Below are 8,836 nucleotides of genomic sequence, written 5' to 3' on the forward strand. Positions count from 1 at the left end.
TTTTTCTTTTGTGGAAATTATTTAGATCACCCTTTTTCTTCAAAAACATGAAAAAATGGAAAGATACACTTAAAATATTCTAGAGAATAGTAAATTAGGTCTCTTTAATGGCTTTGATCCATTAAAAAGGAAGCGGTGCATTCAAGGAAAATAAATGGCTACATCATGCCACCAAACTAATTTTTTATTTATTTATCTGAACATTTTATCAGAAATCATTTTGTATTTCTTTTGCTGGCTATAATTCCTTGAAAAATTGCTTCTATATAACACTCTACTCTATAGTAGTCCCCTTGTCCATGATTTCACTTTTCAAGGTTTCAGGTATCCAGTTAGATGTGGTCTGCAAAAAGATGATCCTCCTCCTGACGCTACAGTAGTCACAAAGCTGCTGTCATTCCCCTCGCTTCATCTCATCATGTAGGCATTTTATCATCTCACATCACCACAAGGGAAGAAAGGTGAGTACAATACAGTAAGATATTTTGAGGGAGAGAGCACATTCATATAACTTTTATTACAGTATATTGCTATAATTGTTCTATTTTATTATTAGTTATTATTGTTAATCTCTTACTGTGCCTAATGTATAAATTAAACTTTATCATAGGTATGCATGTATAGAAAAAACAGTATACATAGGGTTCAAAACTGTCTGCAGTTTCAGGCATCCACTGGAGTCTTGGGATGTATCTTCCACAGATAAGGGAGTCTTGCTGTACATTTACTAGTAGAAACTCACTGTATATTATTCTCTAACACCCCCATTAAAAAAAATTAACTATAAAAAGTCTCATTTTGTATATCAATAGATTAGTTTTTTCCTTTTAAAAAGATAGAAGGCTCTTTCCTTTTCCATAATACCTTGACCAGTTTTCTTTGCCACCACTCAAATACATGCTCATGTAGCATTCCACATTCAATGTCTAAACTCACAGGGTACCTTCAGCTGCACTTTTCCTACCCCCAAGCAAAGGTTCCACACATGGCAGCCTGTCTTACCCTCAGAGTCACAGGAAATCTACTAGTTTTCTTAACCCATCATGCTTAGGTTCCCTCCCATCGATTTCTCTGTCTGTCTCTCTGTCTCTTTCTCTCTCCCCCTCTCTCTATGTATATATAATACTGGTTTCAGTCTTTTGCCCTCAATGTGGCTTCTTTTGTTCTCATGTGCAGCCCCTTTAGCTTGAATGCCTTTTCAGATTGTCTTTTGTGCATTTGTCCCTTAACAGTGGGCACATTTTCATTCATAGGCTGGGGCTACTTGACTTTGGTACCCAGATTCTAGGACCCCATATATAACCAGCATGGGAAGGCAGACCTTTCTTGCTATTAATTCACTTATATTACCTTCCACTGTCACTAGCCATTCATTGCCACACCACTGTGCTCTATGAACCTAGTCTGCCTGTGAACATAGAATACTAGAAATAGTTCCCACCACCCAAACAAACTTTAAATTGGCCCTGCTCTTTTGAACTTCTCACACCGTGACTGCAACAATGTCCATACCTTTAAACATTCAATTGTCTTTATTTATTTACACACTAATCTTTCCAAGGAGACTCTGATTTCCTTGAGAACAGAGACAACAGCTGTCATCACTGTGTGTTGCCCAGTGCTTCACTAGTTGCCACGGCATATTGTATGTGTCCAATAAAGGACAAATGCAGAATTTCTTCTCTTCCTGGCTCAACAAAATAGGCTGCTTTTGTTACGGCTTTGAAACCATTGTGGGTTATTATAGGGAGTCTAACTTATAAATTAGTCCTATTTCAGAGAGCATTTCTGAGATTGCATGAAACAGAAACCCATTAGCCATCTCTGAAGCTAGTAGTCACCAAGATGTGTTGGACTGTGTCCCATGAGTGTGGTGAAGGGACTGTGTTAAATTGCTTTCAGGGAGCAGGCGGCCATAGAGCAGTGAAGGAAGAAGAGAGAAAGAAGACAGTTTTCTGATTCCTGATATGGCTTTGTCAACATTCTAAAGTAGATAAAGGTTGAATTGTATGAATTCTTTACATATTTTGGATATGAACTCCTAATCACATAGATCACTTGCAAATATCTTCTCCCATTCAGTAGGTTGCCTTTGTTTTATTGAGGGTTTCCTTTGCGGTATAGAGGCTTTAACTCAACACCCTCAAAAACCAAACCAAAATGAAATAAACTGATTAAAAAATGGGCATAGGACCTACACAGACATTTTTCCAAAGAAGACATACCAATGGGCAGCAGATATACGAAAAGATACTCAACATCACTAATCATCAGGGAAATACAAATCAAAACCATAATGAGATAACACATTAGTCAGACTAGTATCAAAAAGACAAGAAATGACAAATATTGACAAGGATGTGAGGAAAGGGAACCCTTGCACAATGTTCATCAACGTGGGGAATGTGAATTGGTGCAGCCACTATGGAAAACAGTATGGAGGTTCCTTAAAAAATTAAAAATAGAAATACTACATAACCCAGTAATTCTGCTTCTAGGTATTTCCTTGAAGAAAACAAAATCATTGATTCAAAAAGATACACACCCCTGTTTATTGTAGCATTATTTATGGTAGCCAAGACATGGAAGCAACCTAAGTGTTCACCAACAGATGAATGGATCAAGATGTGATACATATATATCATGGAATATTACTCAGCTATAAAAAGAATGAAATCTTGCTATTTGCAGCAACATGGATGGACCTAAAGGATATTATGTTAAGTGAAATCAGTCAGACAGAGACCGACTAATACCACATGATTTCATTTATATGTGGAATCTAAAAATAAAGAACAAACAAATCAGAAATAGACTCATAAATACCCAGAACAAACTGGGTTTTACATAGGGGAAGGAGATGGGGAGATAAGTAAAATGAGTGAAGGGGCTAAAGAGGTAGAAACTTCCAGCTTTAAAATAAATAAGTCATGGGATAAAAGTATAGCACAGGGAATATAGTCAATAATATTTTAATAAGTTCATGTGGTGACATGATGGTTAATTATATTTATGGTGGTGAGCTTTTTGTAACATATCATTGTCAAATCACTATATTGTACACCTGAAACCAATATAATATTGTATATTGGCTGTACTTCAATAAAAATAAAGTTACTTGAATAAATAACCACTGGCAAGTAACCAGGTTTAACTAAAAAAATGAAGTGAAATATAAAATAAAGAAAATCTCTCATTTGAGATATTCTTCCACATTTTATGTTTATTATTTGCAACTGTCTTCCAAATCATGCTGTGCTGTTCTTACTCACCCCTACTTCCGACCCCCACAGTGGCTTTTTGCTGGTCTATACCTTCACTATAAAATTTCTGCAGGAGTGGGTAATGAGAAAGACTGAAAGGGAAGCTGATTTTAATGAGAATGATAGTAGCTCTGATTAAACTAATAGCCACTAAGGTTTGAATGACTAAGCATTTTTAATTCTTCAGATATTTGCATTTTAATGTCTTGCCTCATAGCAAAGTATATCAGTTTCTGCTTTTCACAGGTTCCTTTCCCCACATTTACACTCCACAACTTTCTCAAAACTGCCTGTTCCTTTATTGCTGCGGTATATGTGTGTGGTAGGGGTCGGGGGGTGGTCTGCATGTTTGTTTTAATAGAATCACCTGGATCTCAGCATGAGGGAAAAGAGAACATGGAAGAGACAAGACAGGAATGGTTCTGAGTTTGGGTCATTTATAAATCAGGTGTTTATAACTGAAAAACAGCTTACACATCTAAATATCCCTCACAGTATCTACATTATGAATCAACATTTTTGAATTAAGGTGGATATGAGTTCTGTGGAAACAGCTTGAAATTTCTGTGAAACTCTGATCTGTGATTTTGTCTTTAGAAGTCAGGTATGCATAGTGTGTGGGAAAGTGCCATTTTGGTCTCCATTTCATAGTCTTTGCAGCTTAAAATAATAATCCATGGAAAATCTTTGGTGGAGAACGTAGCATTCAAACAAGTTTTCTTTATTCTTTTGTGATTCTAGAAATTTGATTATCTCAATTAGGGAGAGTTCATATTTCCTAAATGTCCCTAGGGAGTTTCATGCTTTATTCTTTGGTAATTCACATAAAGTTATGAGTGTGAACAAACTTCAGACATCAGAGAGCATAGACAGCCTCCTTGAACAGTCTATAAGAAAACAATGTTCTTTGGTTCAGTAGGAATCTATGAACTGCAATAATATTGTCCTCCATTGTTCTTTATAAATAATGGGAATCTCTGTGTATAGAGAAATTTATATTGTATATATGCTATGTACACACAAACCAATAAAAACAATGAAAAATGAATATAGCTAAACAAATACATATCACAAATATGTATTTGTTATGTATGTTGTATACATTTATTAAATAATTACATATATATATATATATAATTCTATGTAGATAAACTGAAATACAGTGACTTCTGAAGCATAATGATTATGTGAACATTTGAATATAAATTAATTCATAGCCTTGTAACCACAGCGTCTCTTCCCAGGAAAAGAACATGCTGGAAGGGCATGGCCTGAGCCGCTGTGTGACTGAGCACATTCCCAGCTCCTTCTTGCCCTTGGCCATGTACCTTTAATCCATTTTTAAGCTGGATTAAAGTAGGGCTGCTCCTTGCTCAGCTGGCATCCCTTTGTGGTCTAAGACAGCAGACTTCCTGCTGTAACTATGTTTCTTCCCGTTCTTTTAAATTGTGTTTTCTTTGGTCAACAAGTACTTAGCAAAGGCCTACTATGTGCAGATACAACCATGAGGAAGACATTCCTCTTTGCCTTTAGGGAGCTCATCATCTAGGAAGAGTTATTGCCTTGTATTATATTATGTGTATATAACTTTGTATTATAACTCTGTGTTCAATTTTATAGATTCAGGGCTTTTTTGTTAAGGGTATTTAAGTGCAGATGTATTGAAATATGAGACAGTTACATTGCATAGTCATTTTCAATGAATTCTAACTTCACATCTAGGAATCAAATTAAAGAACAGAGCCACTGTAATGAGAAGATAAAGTATATCGTATAAACAAAAAATAGAGTTTTTAGCCTGTGAAGAAAAAAAACCCAATAATATGAATTTTTCTGATGGTGACTGGTGAGTTTCCAAATATCTCTAGCCTAAGTTATTAAAGTTAAATAGTAAAACAATATATCTTCATAAGTCCTTGTGTAACTTTGACTTTATAACTGTGTTATTGATCAAATGTGGTTTCCCTTTACCAAGAAAAAAAAGAGGCCTTTAAAAATCTCATATAACTTATTGGTGATCAAGTAGTTCATAGAGAGTAATAGTCTGATGAAGAAAGTGAGAATAAATCAGAAACATATGTATTACACTTACCTCCAAGTGCGTAGACTTTTTAACAGGTAATAAGGGAAATTCCTGGCAAAAATGTCCCTTGACTTGGAGTATGAAACATATCTGAAAAAGACACAAAAAGATGGGTAACAGGAAAATTTAATATACAGAGCCTGCAAGAGGTTGATTGCTTTCCCATTCAAAAATATCTATGGCCATTCTGGAAATACACAACCAAGTGCTGGAATGATGAGCCCCTGATAAAAACCCAGTTGCATGTGAAATTTGCAGATTTCCCCAAAGATCAGCCAGTTACACAATCTTACAAACATCATCCTGAATAATACCGGATTTCCAATATGTGACTGGAAAACCTCTTACTAGTGGTCTAGGGTGTATATATGGTGCATGTGTGTAAAACATCTTCTTGCAACATGCTTTTGGAAATGAAGCATTTATATCCCCAAAATGCACCTCCTATCACTTCTCCTGACACACTTGCATGAATTTCATTTCCATGTGTAAGGTTATTCATTTTTTTGATCTAGTTAACATTATAGAAATCTCCCCAAAGGTAGCTGTGCACCCCCAATCCTCGGGGAGGGATGGGGGAGGAGACAGGGCACGTTCTTCCCTGGTGGTGGCAGCAGCTTTGTTCCCGCATCTTTGCTTGGCTCTCCATCATCTAAAGCCCATGTAGGGATGATTTCAGGGTTTCTGACAAAGCAGCGAGTCAGTTTTTCGTCCTCTGACTGCTGGCAAGTTCCTCACAGCGGGATGATTACATATATGTACTCTGTGAATCTTCATGGAACCAAAGTGCATTTCCTTCTCTCTTCCACTTCCTGCTAGAGGAACAGCGCTGGGATGTTCCGGGGTGACTGGCAGAGACTGCTATTCGAAGAACAGACTGAATGTAGGTCAGGGTGGTCTTCAAGCCCGAAGCGGTACGTTATTACAGGTGGGGGGCCAGTTCATCTGGGTGACACAACACGTGGGTCTTCGGGCTGAAGTCTCCTATGCCTTCCAAATGTCTCACGCTTCAGCATTGTACCAGGGCTGGCTCTACATGTCAAGGACTTGCTCTTGTGGTCTTAAAATTGAACCTGAGGCTGAAGCAGAAGCCGAGTGGACCTTGGCATCTCCCAAGTCATTGTCTTTGTGACCACATGAGCCAGCTGCCTCCCTCCCTGCCCCGGGAGCTACAGCTGTCCCGAAGCCCACCATGGACAGAGTGCTTGTTGCCCATGAGAGACGGATGAGCTGTTCCCCACACTCTAAGGGCAAATTCTTAATTTGTGTGACTATTTCTCTTCTTTTAGTAAGTGCAATTCAACCTTCTTGACTGATAACAATAGTTAACTATTCCATTTTTTGACAAAGTCAGGTATTAATCACTCTGTTTTCATGTCCTGATGATGCATTCTTTCTTCAGAACACTAAGATTTCTAATCATATAATACAATATTTGAATTTACAAAACATCTGTGACATTCCTTTCTCAGCCAGAAAATACAAAAAGGGCCTGATTCTTGCTTTGCTTCCATAAAGCAGCTAGCACCACGACCTCTGAAATGCAGGCAAGCAGAAAACACAACTATGCTCCCCAAGCACAGGTCTAGATCTTTCCCCACCCATGTCATGGCAGCATGTGTAAACCCTGACAGAGAAGCCTGGTAGGTACATTCCAGAACCTCAAGGCAACCATATCAACCGCAGGATCGCATAAACACCTAGCACTTGGGCCACCCTTCCCAAATGCTCTAGGGCACATGGGCATGTGTATGGCCAAGGAATTGCTGGGCCCTGAGCTTGAGCACTGCCTAGAGCATGCATCCTCAGGTGACTTTCTTCCTGTCAGCCCCAGGAACATCTGCAGAGGAACAGACTTTTGGCCCTGGAATAGTCTGGCCTCTCAGCCTCATGAAAAGAGCAATGCTGGAAGGACCACATGACTTCTTGCCATGAGATTCCAGACACATCTTTCAGCCTACCACTTCTCCACCTCATCCTCTCTCAGTAGCTCTCAGACTTTTATGACCAAGTCCCACAGAAAGCTCAGACCTACACACTCTACCTAATAGAAGCACTATACATAATGGAAGCAGTCATTTCACAAAACATCACTTACACTGCATGCTAATGTACTCTGAAATTTTCTTCTATTCTATTTTATCTTTTTCTCTTAGTTCTTGTCATAATCCACTAAATCAATTTCATAAGCTGCAAATGGTCACAACCCAGTTTACAATGAGGTACTTCTTCGCACATTAGAAAATATTTTAATAATATAATAGTGATTGCTGTGATTTAGTTAGCATCAACCACATGTCAGGCACTGAGTTAGGTGCCTTATACATGTTACCTGTAATCCTTATAATATCTTTGCAAGGTAGATGCATGCATATTTTACAGAAGAGATATTAAGGTTTAAGTAACTTGGAATATTTTATTTAACATACTTAGACATTATAATGTAGTTTAGCTTTTTGAACTGTTCTATTCACAAAGACTGAGTTAGGGGTGTATATGTGTGTGTGTGTTTGTATGTACAGATATATTGAATATATGTACATATATCTTATAAGATAGTGAATGGACTCAGAAGGACATAGATTGTAGGGGCAGGAAAGGGCCTCTGGGGAAAAATAATCCAATGAACTTTATGTAATGATTCATGGGGTAGGTAGAGCAGCTATAACTGGAAAACTTGTCATGTCTCAAACAGCAAAAACTTTGTAGGCTAAGATTTTCTCTTTCTGGAGAGGAAATTTAACGTATTTGTGTTTGTCTTTTAGAATTCTATGAACTATTTCTTATACTTACATATAAAAGTGAGTGTGCTACCTAAACTTACCTCAACATACTGCCAGCAAACTAATCATGGAAACATGCACCGGAGTCAGCCTTGTTTGGTCAGCTGGTCTGGATGCACCTGGTTAAGTTGACCATCTTCACCAGGAAACAATTCAAAGACACTATATTCACTGCTTTGCTTCTGTTCTGTTTGGCTTTTTAACTCTACCTGGCACCACTGGTGTTGAAGAGTGAATCACAGTGAAGTTTAAAGATATTTTGTCTCTCTGGCTAGAACAATACACCCAAGGGCCCAAAAGCCAGGCTATGGGACCACAGAAGAGAGCCACTCCCTTCACTGGTGTCCCTTCTTTACGTGTCGCTAGCTCCTGGCACTCCTGCTTCTGTGCTGGGCTGGATGTCATCAAATGTGCTGCTTTTTCCCAGCCCTGAGGCTTGGCAGCTATCTACACTATAGGATTATTATAGTTTGGAGTTGACATAAAAAAGGAAGAAATCTGTCTGGACTGTTCTTTGCTCCTGGAACAAGCTTTGTTGACCAATAGCCAGCTGAGCACAGCCCGCGGTGGATCTCCAGCCAAACACTAACCACCTTATGTCCAGCTTCCTGGTTCATGAAGCTTCTGTTCCTCCAGTCAGAGCTTCTCAGTGACAGCCAAACTCTTCATGTCCAATGACAATCGTACGACATCAAGAAAATCAGAAG

General features: G+C 38.3%; 1 long non-coding RNA gene across 1 annotated transcript; it reads left to right on the forward strand.

Moving 5' to 3' along the window:
• The first annotated feature begins 245 nt into the window (after positions 1-245).
• LOC140850620 (uncharacterized) lies at positions 246-8,413 on the forward strand. Its single transcript, XR_012133567.1, has 3 exons — positions 246-461; positions 6,166-6,260; positions 8,112-8,413. It is a non-coding gene; the product is annotated as an uncharacterized lncRNA (long non-coding RNA).
• Positions 8,414-8,836: the final 423 nt, after the last annotated feature.

The sequence above is a fragment of the Manis javanica genome, chromosome 7, assembly GCF_040802235.1.
Source record: "Manis javanica isolate MJ-LG chromosome 7, MJ_LKY, whole genome shotgun sequence".
Classification (NCBI taxonomy): Eukaryota; Metazoa; Chordata; class Mammalia; order Pholidota; family Manidae; genus Manis; species Manis javanica.